Source organism: Prionailurus bengalensis, chromosome E1 (assembly GCF_016509475.1).
Source record: "Prionailurus bengalensis isolate Pbe53 chromosome E1, Fcat_Pben_1.1_paternal_pri, whole genome shotgun sequence".
NCBI classification, from domain to species: Eukaryota; Metazoa; Chordata; class Mammalia; order Carnivora; family Felidae; genus Prionailurus; species Prionailurus bengalensis.
This window is the reverse complement of record NC_057347.1, coordinates 31,437,026-31,451,493: the sequence shown is the minus strand read 5'-3', so window position 1 is coordinate 31,451,493 and position 14,468 is coordinate 31,437,026.

The following is a 14,468-nucleotide window of genomic DNA, read 5'->3' as shown; positions in this document are numbered from 1 at the left end:
TACAAACTCATAGTTTCATATAGATACGGATGACTACATATAAAGATATTTATAGATTGTGCATATATACCAGTTAGTATATATACATATATATTTCCTTTCCCTGTCAACTAAGAGGACCTAAAAACTATGACTCCCTGGTAGCAACAAGAACACCTAGAATTCAGATCTTGATTTCTTTTTTTTTCTTTAAAAGTTGAGAGACAGAGAGTGTGAGTGGGGCAGACAGAGAGGGAGACAAAAAATCTGAAACAGGCTCCAGGCTCTGTGCTATCAGCACAGAGCCCGATGCAGGGCTTGAACCCATGAACCACAAGATCATGACCTGAGCCAAAATGAGAAGCTTAACTGACTGAGCCACCCAGGCACCCCTCCAGATCTTGCTTTCTAATGCCATCTCCAAAGAAAATAAACCAAGACTCTTTAGAGAAGGACTTGATTTTAGCACTGGAGCAGAAAATATACAAAATGAGCCTGGAGCATCTTGTAGTGCCAAAATGTAAAGTAGTATTGAATTAAACACATGCACGTGAGCACACACGCACACACGTGTGCAGATACAGTGATAGGAATTATGTCAAAGGGACACAAGAGCCAACAGAAAGAGTGCTCAATTGCTAAAGCAGAATAATTTGAGCATCAAAGTACTAAATAATAAAGCAGTATTGGATTCTGACATAAAATATAAGTACCCATCAACCCATACTGAATGATTGAATATATAAATAAATGGAGGACAACAGACAAATCTTCCATGCAGAGATATTCCACATAATTTATGCACATACATATAATTCTATACAAAGATGAAACATAGGGGCGCCTGGGTGGCTCAGCTGGTTAAGCGTCTGACTTCAGCTCAGGTCATGATCTCACGGTTTGTGAGTTCGAGCCCCACGTCGGGCTCTGTGCTGACCGCTCAGAGCCTGGAGCCTGTTTCAGATTCTGTGTCTCCCTCTCTCCGCCCCTCCCCTGCTCACGCTCTGTCTTTCTCTGTCTCTCAATAATCAATAAATGTTAAAAAAAAATTTTAATTAAAAAAAGAAAAAGATGAAGCATAACTTTCCATTACTTCAGTGGGGGCTTTGTACAGTGAGTGCTTCCTAAGAGTACAGTATAGAAAAGGGTGAGGGGAGAATAACTTTATAGTGGAGACACTTGTTACAAAACGCAACCTCATGCAGGCTTGATCAAGGTTAACCTCAGCAGGTTAAGCTACATAGATAGTATGTCCCCTTGATATGATGTGATGAGAATGGCACATTACCTCTGTGATTATTCCTCCCCAAAACTCATAATGCCAATCTAATCATGAGAAAAACATCAAATTCCAACTAAGAGACCTTCTACAAACCATCTGACTACTTCTCAAAACCCAAGGTTATCAAAACTAAGGAAAATTTGAAAAGTATGACAGCCAAGAAGAGCCTGAGGAGAAATGACAATTAAATAGAATACGGTTTTCTGGATGGGTTCCTGGAATAGAAAATTAGGTAAAAACTGAGGAAATCTGAATAAAATATGGACTCCAGATAATAATAATGTATCAACACTGGTTCATTAATTGTAATAAATGTGCCATATGAACGTAAGCTATAAATATAAAGCAAAGTGGCTGTGGAATATATGGGAACTGTCTATACTATTATCACAATTTTTCTGCAACTCTAGACTATCTGAAAATAAAAAGTTTAAACAACTTTAAGCCTCTTTCTTTAGTGATAAAGAAAAGCATCCTCAGACTTTAAAATGAAAATCCCAACTCCACTCCTTCTACCCATCAAGATTTGAGAAAATCTCACCATTTAATCTTAGCCTGAACACGAGGTTACAGACTTCAAAAGATCGTGGGAAAGTCTATGTCATGGGTGCTGAGGATGAAGCGGGTTGATGTACCCTGTGTGGCTTATATGACAATAGGACTACATGGTAATTGGGATCCCATGCCTAAATCATTGACTGCCATGGTGTGGGTGCTTCAAACATGTGAGCTAGATGAAAAACAAATACATGTATTCACAGCATCATTCCAATAATCCAGGGAAAAAAAATAAATTCATTCCTAACAAATAGCAACCAGCCCCTCTGTCATAAAGCTACAAATTAATCTTAATGTGTAATGAAGTAGACTACAGATCTTAAAGGGAAAAAAAAGTGTGTGTGTGTGTGTGTATTTGTGCTACTTAAAGAGTAAACCTAATAGGTGGTCAACATTAATTAAACTATTAGTTTAGTAGAGAGAGTCAGTTAATGGAGTCAGTTAGTTGCTATAGTATTGTCATTAAAATTAACTGACAAGACTCTGTAGAGGATGTTGTCAGCATCCTGTTTTGGCAGCCATCAGCGTTGGTTCTACTCCTGGACATAGCTGGAGCCCCACCTGTTCTTAACAAATAGGTATAAGCAAGAATTTAAATGCTTCTGACCCATAGGCCAGTATTTTTCTGCACGTATTTGGCTAATCATCAGCAAGGAAGCTGGAGGCCCTAAAACTTTCACAGAAAGGAAAATTTAAAATTTCCACTTAAATATGATAAAGAGAAAGCAAGACATGGATTAAAAAAGTATCTCAATTTCATCTTCATTCGATTTTTGTTTAATTGTAGCTCTAGGGACACCAAGGTGGCTCAGTCAGTGAAGAGCCTGACTTTGGCTCAGGTTATGATCTCATGGTTCATGGGTTTGAACTCCATATCAGGCTCTGTGCTGATAGCTCAGAGCCTGGAGCCTGCTTCAAATTCTATGTCTCCCTATCTTTACAGTCTCCCTCTCTCTCTGCCCGTCCTCCTCTTGTGCTCTCTCTCTTAAAAATAAACAAACGTTAAAAACTCTACTGTTGGTGACAGGTAATGATTTGTTAATTAAAAAGACTTAAAGTCCTTACAAGTATTTTCTATTCTTGTAGGTGTTCTAAAAATTGTTCATTTTTAAAAAATGAAACTACGGTGTTATTTTGTTTGTTTTGGTTTTTGTGTTATTTATTTATTTATTTACTTGTTTGTTTAGACCACCAGCTAATAACTGATTTAATCCAGCTAACCAGCAAACATGACTTACTAACTTATACAAAATTATTACTTTTGTTAGATCAAAAATTTGAAGTAAAAGCATTATAGAACTTGTAAATATAGATGGCTACCATACACCATAGTATATATTTTAAATCCAATGTCTGACACACATAGGAACACAATATTATTGAATTAATTTGTGTCATTTGTAGATTTGCACCTTTTATTAAATTTTGCAAGTACATAAACCTCTTGTGAAAAAGGAAAAAAAAAAACCATATCCTGCCTGAGGATATGGTTTTCTCAGTTTGCACGTATCAAGTAATGGCAAATATTACACTATACAGTCTATGTGCTGTCATGCGAATACACTCTCTGAACAGGAGCCACAAACAGGTCTCCAGGGGCTGAGCAGGGAAACGTGTGTCAAGCAGCAAGGATACCAGGCAAAAGGGCACGCACACATACATACATCCTCATTGGTATCATGGGGTATAAATGTAAATTAAACTTTAGTAGAGACAAATGTATAAGTAGAGGGCACATAATCATAAATTCCTGTTATTCCAAAAGACAGTCTCTTCAGCAAGTGGTGCTGCGAAAACTGGACAGCAACATGCAGAAGAATGAACCTGGACCACTTCCTTACACGAGACACAAAAATAAACTCAAAATGGATGAAAGACCTCAATGTAAGACAGGAAGCCATCACAATCCTCAAGGAGAAAGCTGGCAAAAACCTCTTTGATCTTGGCCGCAGCAACTTCTTACTCAACATGTCTCTGGAGGCAAGGAAAACAAAAGCAAAAATTAACTATTGAGACCTCATCAAAATAAAAAGCTTCCTCACAGCAAAGAAAACAATCAGCAAAACTAAAAGGCAACTGACAGAATGGGAGAAGATATTTGCAAACAACATATCAGATAAAGGGTCAGTATCCAAAATCTATAAAGAACTTATCAAACTCAACACCCAAGAAACAAATAATCCAGTGAAGAAATGGGCAAAAGACATGAATAGACATTTCTCCAAGGAAGACACCCAGATGGCCAAATGACACATGAAAAAATGCTCAACATCACTCATTATCAGGGAAATACAAATCAAAACCACAATGAGATACCACCTTACACCTGTCAGAATGGCTAACATTAACAACTCAGGCAATGACAGATGTTGGCGAGGATGAAGAGAAAGAGGATCTCTTTTGCATTGTTGGTGGCAATGCAAGCTGGTGCAGCCATTCTGGAAAACAGTACGGAGGTTCCTCAAAAAGCTAAAAATAGAACTAACTATGACCCAGGAATTGCATTATTAGGCATTTATCCAAGGGATATAGGTGTGCTCTTTCGAAGGGACACATGCACCCCCATGTTTATAGCAGCACTATCACCAATAGCCAAAGTATGGAAAGAGCCCAAATGTCCATCGATAGATGAATGGATAAAGGGATAAAGAAGATGTGTGTGTGTGTGTGTGTGTGTGTGTGTGTGTGTGTGTGTGTAATGGAGTATTACTCGGCAATCAAAAAGAATGAAATCTTGCCATTTGCAGCTATGTGTATGGAACTGGAGGGTATTATGCTAAGTGAAATTAGTCAGACAAAGACAAAAATCATATGACTTCACTCATATGAATACTTTAAGAGACAAAACAGATGAACATAAGGGTAGGGAAACAAAAATAATATAAAAACAGGGAGGGGGACAAAACAGAAGAGACTCATAAATATGGAGAACTGAGGGGTTGTGGGAGGGGGGGATAGGATAAATGGGTAAGGGGCACTAAGGAATCTACTCCTGAAATCATTGCTGCACTATATGCTAATTTGGATATAAATTTTTAAAAGTTAATAAAAAAATCTACAAAAATGTTGAAACAGTATAATAAATACCCGTAAGCTGTTCAAAAATAAATAAATAAATAAATAAATAAATAAATAAATAAAGCTGCTTATATGAGAAGAAAAAAAAAGTTCCTATTATTCCAAAAAGAGGAGAGCTTGAGGTGGCATTGCTGGACTCTATGCACAATATAAATACTTTGGCGGGGCGGGGGGGGGGGGTAGGGGGGGCACAGGGAGGGAGCTCTGCATTTCTAATGCTCCACATCCGTGGTTTTCAAAATGTGGTCCACCATTTCTCTGTTCCTACCCCTACCATGAACCAGCAACATCATTATCAACTGGAAACTTGTAAGAAATGCAAATTCTTGGACACATTCCAAATCTATTGATTTGATTTCCCTTGAGACTTCCTATTTGACCCATGGAATATTTAGAACTATGCTTTTTTAATTTCCAGATGTTTAGGCTTTTCCTGTTATCTTTCTGGTATAGATTTCCAATTTGATTCCATTATTGTAAAAGAGCATTTTAAAAAAAGATATTTCACTTCTTTAACTTTATTAAGGCTTTTTTTTTAATGGCCCAGGACATGGTCTATCTTGGTAAAATGTTCCATGAGTACTTGAAAAGAATGTGTATTCTGATTTTATTGGATAGCATTGCTATAAATGCTAATTAGATCCTGTTGTTGGTTGAGCTCTTCTAGATCCCTGATTTTCTGTCAAATGTTTCTACCAGTGATTGACATAGGGATATTGAAGTCCTCAACTATAATTGTAGATTTGTGTATTTTTCCTTTGTTCTGTCATTTTGGCTTCATGAATTTTAAAATTCTGTTTGGTATTCATATTTAAAATTATTGTATCCTCTTATTAAACTGAACTTTTGTTATTATTTGATGTCCCTCTTTATCCCAATAATTTTCTCTGCTCTGAAATCTACTTTGCAGTACATTATATGGTCATTCTAGTTTTCTTTTGACTAGTGTTTGCATTGTGTATCTTTTTCCATTCTTTTATGTTCAACCTGCCTACATCATTGCATTCGAAGTCAGTTTCTTAAAATTATAACTGGGTCATGCTCAAAACAAAAACAAAAACAATTTTACCAATCTCTGCCCTCTCCCGTCTGCTACTGAGTCCATCCAGTGAATTTTTATCTCATGTATTATATTTTCAGTTTTAAAATTCCCACCTTAGAAGTGAACATTTCCCACCTCCCTCCCCGGGCCCCCCCCACCCCAGTTTCAGCCATGTCTTCAGATAACAATCCCAGGTAGCCTCTGGAGTGAACCTTATGAAATATCATTCATCTAAACCATTCCTGGATTCCTGACTTGGAATCTGTGAGAGAATAAATGTTTATTGTTTTAAGGCACTAAGCTTTGGTGGAACTTGACATGTATAAATAGATAATAAATACATCCTTTATGCTGTCTATGCCAGAGTTTATGGAGACAGATATATTCACACAGGAAGACAACAGGAACTATTTCATTGTACCACTTTCATCAAATGGATTAGTCTTGAGGAATAGTATCCCCAAATTGTACGCAAATAATATCAACATCAACCTAAAGTTTTTGTCTTTTTTTTGATAGAAGAAGTCTACAACCCCAACATATCTGTTAGAAATTAGGTATATGCTAAGAACTTAAATTCCTTTCTGCCATAAACAGATACTTTTATCTGTTTCAGGTCCCTGTCCACTTGGAAAATTACCAAACTATTTCAACAAAGAAACAAATCCCAAATAGCCGAAGCTCTTTTCAGACCGAGCTTTTAACCCCAAATCGTCAATGGACACCTGAGACTGAAAACAGGAGGACTTAGTTGACTGGACAGTTACAATAACACAGCCATATCACAAATAATTACTGTTGCTCTTCTATCACAGCCCACCTGTCCATGCAGAGAAAATTAATAACAAAATGGCCAAATGTGCAGGCCAAAAAAAAAAAAAATCTGTTTTGAGAAACCTCTGAGGAATCTGGAAATCAGGATTTCTAGTTTGAAGTGTCTGAAAGCACCTGTTCCTTGTATAAACCATCCAGATGTAAGATGATGTTATAGTTTATCCTGGGACTAAAAAGATAATATCTGATCATTCTATGTCTATGAAGTCTTGGTTATGCTTCTGTCATTCAAAGTCATACAAAGAAAATATAATTTGTGTGTATCCATGCGCTGCTTAGACAGATGGAAGCACAGCAGGTAGTAAATACTGACATTCTCTTCCATGAATACCTTCAAAAGAAAGGTCAAAGATAAGATACTAAGAAAAGTGAATGCAGATTAGGCAGAACATCTGTTTAAATAGGATAACAGAGGAAATATTCATTGTTTTTTCATGTAGAATTTTCACTTCTAAGTTATCAATGAGCATCTGGTTAATTCTCCATTCCTTGCAGCCTACCACATTAGCTTTCTGATTAAAATTAATAGCTTGATAAAGTACAATTAGCCACAAGGAATAATTTGTGCCTTCCCTTTTTTTTTTTATTAGATATCGCTAATCTTGTAGGCATAATGGAATATTGTCTTTAGAGATGGCCTAACTCAGTTTGAGAAACAAAGGCATTTTAAGAAAAGCAATCTTTGAAATATCAAGCTATTCTTATAAATTCTCAATGGCAAATTAAAATTTCCATGGACTGAGTCCTAATTTTTTATAAACTCTACTTCTGGTTTACAAAAGAGGAGACTATTGGGGCATCTGTTAAGCATCCAACTTTGGCTCAGGTCATGATTTTGCAGTTTGTGGGTTTGAGCCCCATGTTGTACTCTGTTCAGACAGCTCAGAGCCTAGAGCCCACTTCAGATTCTGTCTCCCTCTCTCTCTAACCCTCCCCACTCATTCTCATTCTCTCTCTCTCTCTCTCTCTCTCTCTCTCTCTCTCAAAAATAAAATAAAACATTAAAAATTTTTAATTAAAAAAAACAGAAGAGGAGACTTTTTTTTATGAAATAAAGAAACCAACATGATTTTACCTTAGTTTATACCCTGCCTCATCTCCTATGCAATATTTCTCTTCCTTCCTCATTTCACCTCCCTAGCATTCATGACACAAAACAATCTTGTTTCTTTCACCTTTATTATGTTCCTTCTTTTCTTCACATGCAACCTCCTCCATTTAAGCACTTTCTTGCATATAGCAGTTCCACAGATTCTGATTTAGCTATTTCATGTGTGGCCCAGACCCAGGCTTACTTTATTCACATATCTTATGATTTTCATTGTATTCTGGACATTGTATATAAAAGCACAGTGATGACAGAACATTTTGTTTTGTTCCTTCTCTATGTCTGAAGGCTATGGCAGAAGGCTGAGCATTCCCATCACTAAACACTTGAGTTTGGGGAAGGGATGCAGTTTTAATCAGTCTGAGCTCACCCCATTAGCCCAACCTCCAACTTCCTGCAACACTATCAAAAATCAATCCTTTTGATCTTGACAGTATTTGAAATGGAAGTGCGATTGGGCCACATTTTTAGATAGTTTTGGTTCATCATTTAATCCAAATCCAAAAGAGTTATAGAATCTAAATAATGTGAGAATGTGCACATTTCTGTAAAAAAAAAAAAATTACCTGCCTTCTAGACCTTCCTCCGCACATTCTTGGCAAAAATTGAGGTGGGAGGAGGGTATAGCAAAGGAATCCAATGTTTAGAATCAGTCTGATTATGTACACATTCCAGTGTATTCCACTACACTATTGTTAAAGCCTCACCTGGTTTTTCCTCATCCCTGCAAAATTTTACGTAATGTCAGATCACCTGGAGATACCCAAACCAGGCACCTTCTCCACCCATGTCTAAGGGACTGCTTGCTTGCTTGCTCTCTCTCACACACACAGGAATTCAGTTCATCAAGCCTTCCTTGTTTACTTCATAGCCTGATTGAAAAGCACAATTTCTGTGTTATTTGTTTTGTTTCTTGTTTCATCTGGTATTGAAAAGCCACTCCTTCCAGAGATGCTCATTTATCAACTCATGGACCTTACTTTGAGAAATCCGCTAGGAAATGGCCTGGCACCATGGGCCACTTCTAGGGAAATCTGCTTTAGAGTCATAACTAGGAGTTTTATAATCCCTATAATAAGCCTGAGGCATGCAGATAAGCCAAGTAACAAAAATGTTCTCATCCCATAAAGATATTAGAATTATCAGCCACTAAAATCTCTTATAAAACATTCCCTCTTTATTTGGGTAGACTTTACCTTCAGTTTTATTATTACTTATCCAGAGCCCAGCCCTCTTTGATTTCAAATATTAAGGGGTGCCAGAGTGGCTCAATCAGTTAAGCGTCCAACTTCGGCTCAGGTCATGATCTCGCAGTTCTGAGTTCGAGCCCTGCATCGGGCTCAGAGCCTGGAGCCTGCTTCAGATTCTGTGTCTCCCTCTCTCTCTTCTCCTTCTCCCACTCACACTCTGTCTCTCTCTCTCTCAAAAATAATAAAATAACATTTTTTAAAAATTAATAAAAAGGCTTGTCTTCAAAAAGTGCACATTAATGACATCTATTTTCCCTCTCAAAGTTAAATGGATACTTTAAAAATTAATAAATTCTGTCTCTAATATATTCAATAAGGAGTAGGCATTGGGGCACTTAGTATTTACTCAGTAAATATTTTTAATGAATGAATGCTTTGTTACTCTGGCTTCTCCCATTTGTCTTTTTTTCTCTTTCCTTACTTACCAGTATCATCTCTCCAAATCCTAGCCAGAATAATCTTCTTATTCATTTCAACTTTCTGTTAAAAAAAACCTTTAATAGCTCCCCTCCACACACTGAATTAAGTTGAATTCTCAATTCGACCATTAAGGTTTTCCAGAACAAACTTATTTCTTTGCATATATCTTGCATTCCAATCAAACTAAGAGTAGTCTCTGGATTTTCTGAACATGTTCTTTGCTTTTCCATCTCTGCTTGATTATGTGTGCTCCAGATAAAATTCTCTTTTTTCTCATTGCACTCTATACCTATCAAAATCCTTCAGTACCCATCTCAAATGCCACCATCACCTTGACATGCAGCCTGATCCATGAAGTTGGACAGGATTCTTTTCTCCTTAATCTTCCCACAGCATGTGTCTGTACCTCTCTAAAATATTTGCTTACCTCTGTATCATAGTAGTAAATTGTTTCTGAAACTAGTGTAAGATCCTTGAGAGCAGGGGCTATGCTAACTTGTATCTACATCCCACATCACTATATTCCCACCAGTAACAATCACACTGCATCATGCCTACTATGTTTTATACAACTGTTGCTTTAAAATATGAGAATTTTAGGGGCGCCTGGGTGGTTCAGTTGGTTAAGCAGCCGACTTCAGCTCAGGTCATGACCTCACGGTTTGTGAGTTCAAGCCCCGCATCAGGCTCTGTGCTGACAGCTCAGAGCCTGGAGCCTGCTTTGGATTCTGTATCTCCCTCTCTCTCTGTCCCTCCCCTGCTCGTGCTCTGTCTCTCTCTCAAAAATAAAAAATAAATAAACATTAAAAAAAATTTTAATAAAATAAGAGAATTTTATACATGGAAAGGTATAGGTCACCATGAACTTCTGTATTCCCACCTAGTTCATTTCATAGACAAAATACATGAGGCTCCAGAAAGTGTAATGAATCGAATTAAATTTCATCAAATTTAAACAAAATCAAATATAGACTACTAAAATGATTCTTAAATGATTTCATGTTGGATAAGACTAAGCATGGTGGATAAAACTAAGCATGACTAATATGCCCCACAAATTTTGATTGTTTTCCATGCAATAAATTTACCATAGCAGAATGTTCCACTTTAATTTTACTCTGAATTAAATACTAGTCCTAACAGAGCCAATCAAGACTAACCTTTATTCATTTTAATGGGTCGAGTGGGGTAAAAATGCAGTTTATAGAGCATTGATGTGGCTAAGACAGTTCAGGACATGCATTATTACCCAATGATGCATCCTGCAGTAATAAGAACTTTTATATATTCTTATTCTAGGCCTTTTGAACAGTATTAAAAACACTAATCAATTCATTAAAATGAATGCAAAATTTTAATTCTGAACATATTGTGTAATATTTTGACCTGTGTAACAGCTGCTTCCTTACAAGCAATCAGATGGTATTGTTAATACCATGAAACTTTGCATTAACATGCCTTTGTGTGCACGGTTCCTTTAAAGGCACAGCAGTGCTTCTGTGCTGGGTCCTCAAGAGAAATCCAATGTGTGAAAAGGACTGGAGGAATGGTAAGTAGCCATAAACAAAAGGGTGTGTGTATATACACACACACACACATATATATGTATATATATATACACACACACACACACACACATATATATGACATATGTATACACACACACACACATATATATGTATATACACACACACACACATATATATGACATATGTATATGTCTCACCTGTGACATATGAATCCATATAAGCTTGCTTCAGAAGTAGAAAGCATGGGGTGCCTGGGTAGCTCAGTCGTTTAAGGGTCTGACTTCGGCTCAGGTCATGATGTCATGATGTCATGGTTCGTGGGTTCCAGCCCCACGTCAGGCTCTGTGCTGACAGCTCAGAGCCTGGAGCCTGCTTCTCTGATTCTGTGTGTGTCTCTCTCTCTGCCCCTCTCCCGCTTGTGCTCTCTTTCTCTCTCTCTCAAAAATAAACATTAAAAAAAAAAAAGTAGAAAGCCCTATGAACAAACATATAAATGATTCACCTTCCACTCTATTTTGTATTCAGTTTCAGTTGCTCTAAAGCTGTTCTTTAATTTTATAGAGCAGACTGGAATTCATCAGAGACAACGAAGGCCAGCACTGAAAAAAGTCAATACCCCTCTAGGTACCTGTTCCCTTGTTACCTCCAACTTCTCCTGTGTGCCACTACACTGTCCTTCTAACAAGTAGAGTAGCATGTGAGGCATGTGTTTACATGTGTATCTGATAGCAGATGTTGCCTCGTGGAATCAGAGGAGTTTGGACTAATTCGTTTGCCTATGAAGTCAAAGGAAATCTCTAGCCTCAAACTTACAAGCAGTTACTCATATGGAATCACAATCAACCTTCTGGAGCCTGGGTAGAAACTTCTTTTAAACCAGGGCTCTCAATATAAGGGAAAGCTTCAAATATATATAAATATCTGTATTGTTGTTAGCCTGGCAATTATGGATGGGTACACACATAATTAGTGTTCAGAAAGAATTCTGAGAAAAATAAGAAGTTACATTTAGTCCTGGTAAATAACCAATATTTATTTGTTCCCCAAATAGAAAAAAACAATTCAACACTGATTTTTCATGTTCAGGGAAATTTTTAACTATCCATTATTTGACTTTACAAATATTGTTTGGTATGGTGTAAATTAAAAGATCAATAGTTAGAACACACACAGCTCCACGGACATGGCCACACTTAATGATGGGAAGGAGGAGGAGGAGTGAACAATGGACCTGGGCTTGCACATCAAGTAACACTGGAAAAAAGCCAGGGAGTTTGTCCTGGAAGTCAAATAAAGAAAATTCTTCAATTTAAATACTGCCAAGGAGAGGCCAATTGTATTGTTACAATTGAAATATATATTGACCACTGGATATAACACTGAAGTCTTCAGAAGCCTTAACATGAGAAATCTGAGTGGAGTGAACTGAGAAACTATAGGAAAGTGAGGCATGGCAAGCAGAGTAGGGGATCAGGGCAGGAGCTGAAGAGATACACAGAATTAAGAAAGGGCCTGGTTAAGAAGCAAGATATTCAAGTATGACTGTGTGGTATATTAGTCATCTATTGTTGCATAGCAAATTATCTCAAAGTTTAGTAGCTTAAAGCAATACATTTATTCCCACACTGTTTCTATGAGATAGGAAACTGGGAGCAGTTTATCTGGGTAGTTCTGGCTCAGAGGTTGCAGTAAAAATGTTGGCTATGATTACAGTCATCTGAAGGTTTGACTGGTACAGAGGATCTGCTTCCAGCTTACACGCACTGCTGTTGACCAGACGTATGAGTTCCTTACTGGGTGACATATGGTAAGAATGACAGCAAGCTTCCTCCAGAGTGAATGAGGAAAGAGACAGAAAAAAACCTCAGTGTCCTTTATAACCTAATTTTAGAACTAACATATTATCACTTGGGCTACTAATCATACAAACTCTTGTACAATGTAGAAAAAGACTACACTAAGGTCTGAATACCAGGAGACAAGAATCAAAGGGGGATCATCTTAGAGGCTACCTATCACAAAAAATGAAGTAAGTGCATTTTGGCAGGGGGCAGGGAGGGGGGTGAGGATTCAGGAAAAAAAGGGAATGAATAAGTGCAGGATTAAAGTCCTTGAATGAGAAAGAATGTCATCTAGTACATAAGTGGAAGGATCAGTCTTACATACAGCAGGCAGCCAGTGAAAGTGTAGCCATCTTAACAGGGAAGAGAAAAAATACATTAGATGAGGTAGTTCCTTATGACTCCTTTTATCTTATTGGTGACATCAACAAGGTCAAGTTAATAGTGAGAAGAAAAATTTGAGTAATGGTGTGAAATAGCCACTTCAAAAAGCAGGAAAGTTGAAAACAGAATTGACTAGAAAAAAGTAACAGGATTTAAGGAGCAGTATGGGAAGGGAAAAACAATCTAGTAAATGAAACATAAGGGAAACACCTATCCCCTCTTCCAACCTCCATGGAACACAAGATACAGAAAGAAAAAAAAAAGAGAGAAAGAAAGAGAGAGAGAGAGAGAGAGAGAGAGAGAGAGAGAGAGAGAAAAGAAAGAAAGAAAGAAAGAAAGAAAGAAAGAAAGAAAGAAAGAAAGAAAGAAAGAGCCCCCAAACACGATAGCAGAGAATCAAGGTCCTTAAGCATAGCAAAGTTTCAATTAGGATAAGAAAACCCATGAAGTATTCATACCACAGACTGAGGGTCTAATGTATCTTACTGATGGGTTCCAGGTGACTCTGTGGACTAAAGGAAGGGTGGAGGATTAGATCAGACTGGAGATAAACAGAGTAATAGTTCAGATGGGAGTCTTGGACTGCTGAGGTAATGGAAACTACAATGATGAAATCAAACCTGATGACCCCTTAAGGTAAGCTAGAAAGTCAAATTATAACCTTTCTTGGGATTAGGCAATTTACAGAAGTGAGGCAGAGAAGTAGACAGCATATCCCAATGAAGAATAAAGTAATGTGGCACTCTTATATCTTACTAAGAATAGTACTGAGCCTGTAAAGTGTAATCAACATGCTCAGTAATTCTGAATGTATATCGGAAGCTTGGTTAACAATTTAGTCTCAGATATAGACTAAATATGTACCTACATGTTTTTTTTTTTTAATTCATTGAAACTCTCTGGATTTATCATTGGACCTTGATTTGATGATGGAACTTTCCTACTTTGTAATTTGTGAAGTAGGAGAAGTCAGTAGAAACCAACCTGATATGTCTTTGGTCAGATTTCCTCTAAGAAATAGAAAACAAGGAAAAACAAACCTCAATTGTCTTAAAGATCTAAAAGGATGGAAATATGATTAACTTTTCATGCATTAAAATGGAATTTTCAGGGTGCCTAGCTGGCTCAGTAGGTAGAGCAACAGACTCTTGATTTGGGGTCAG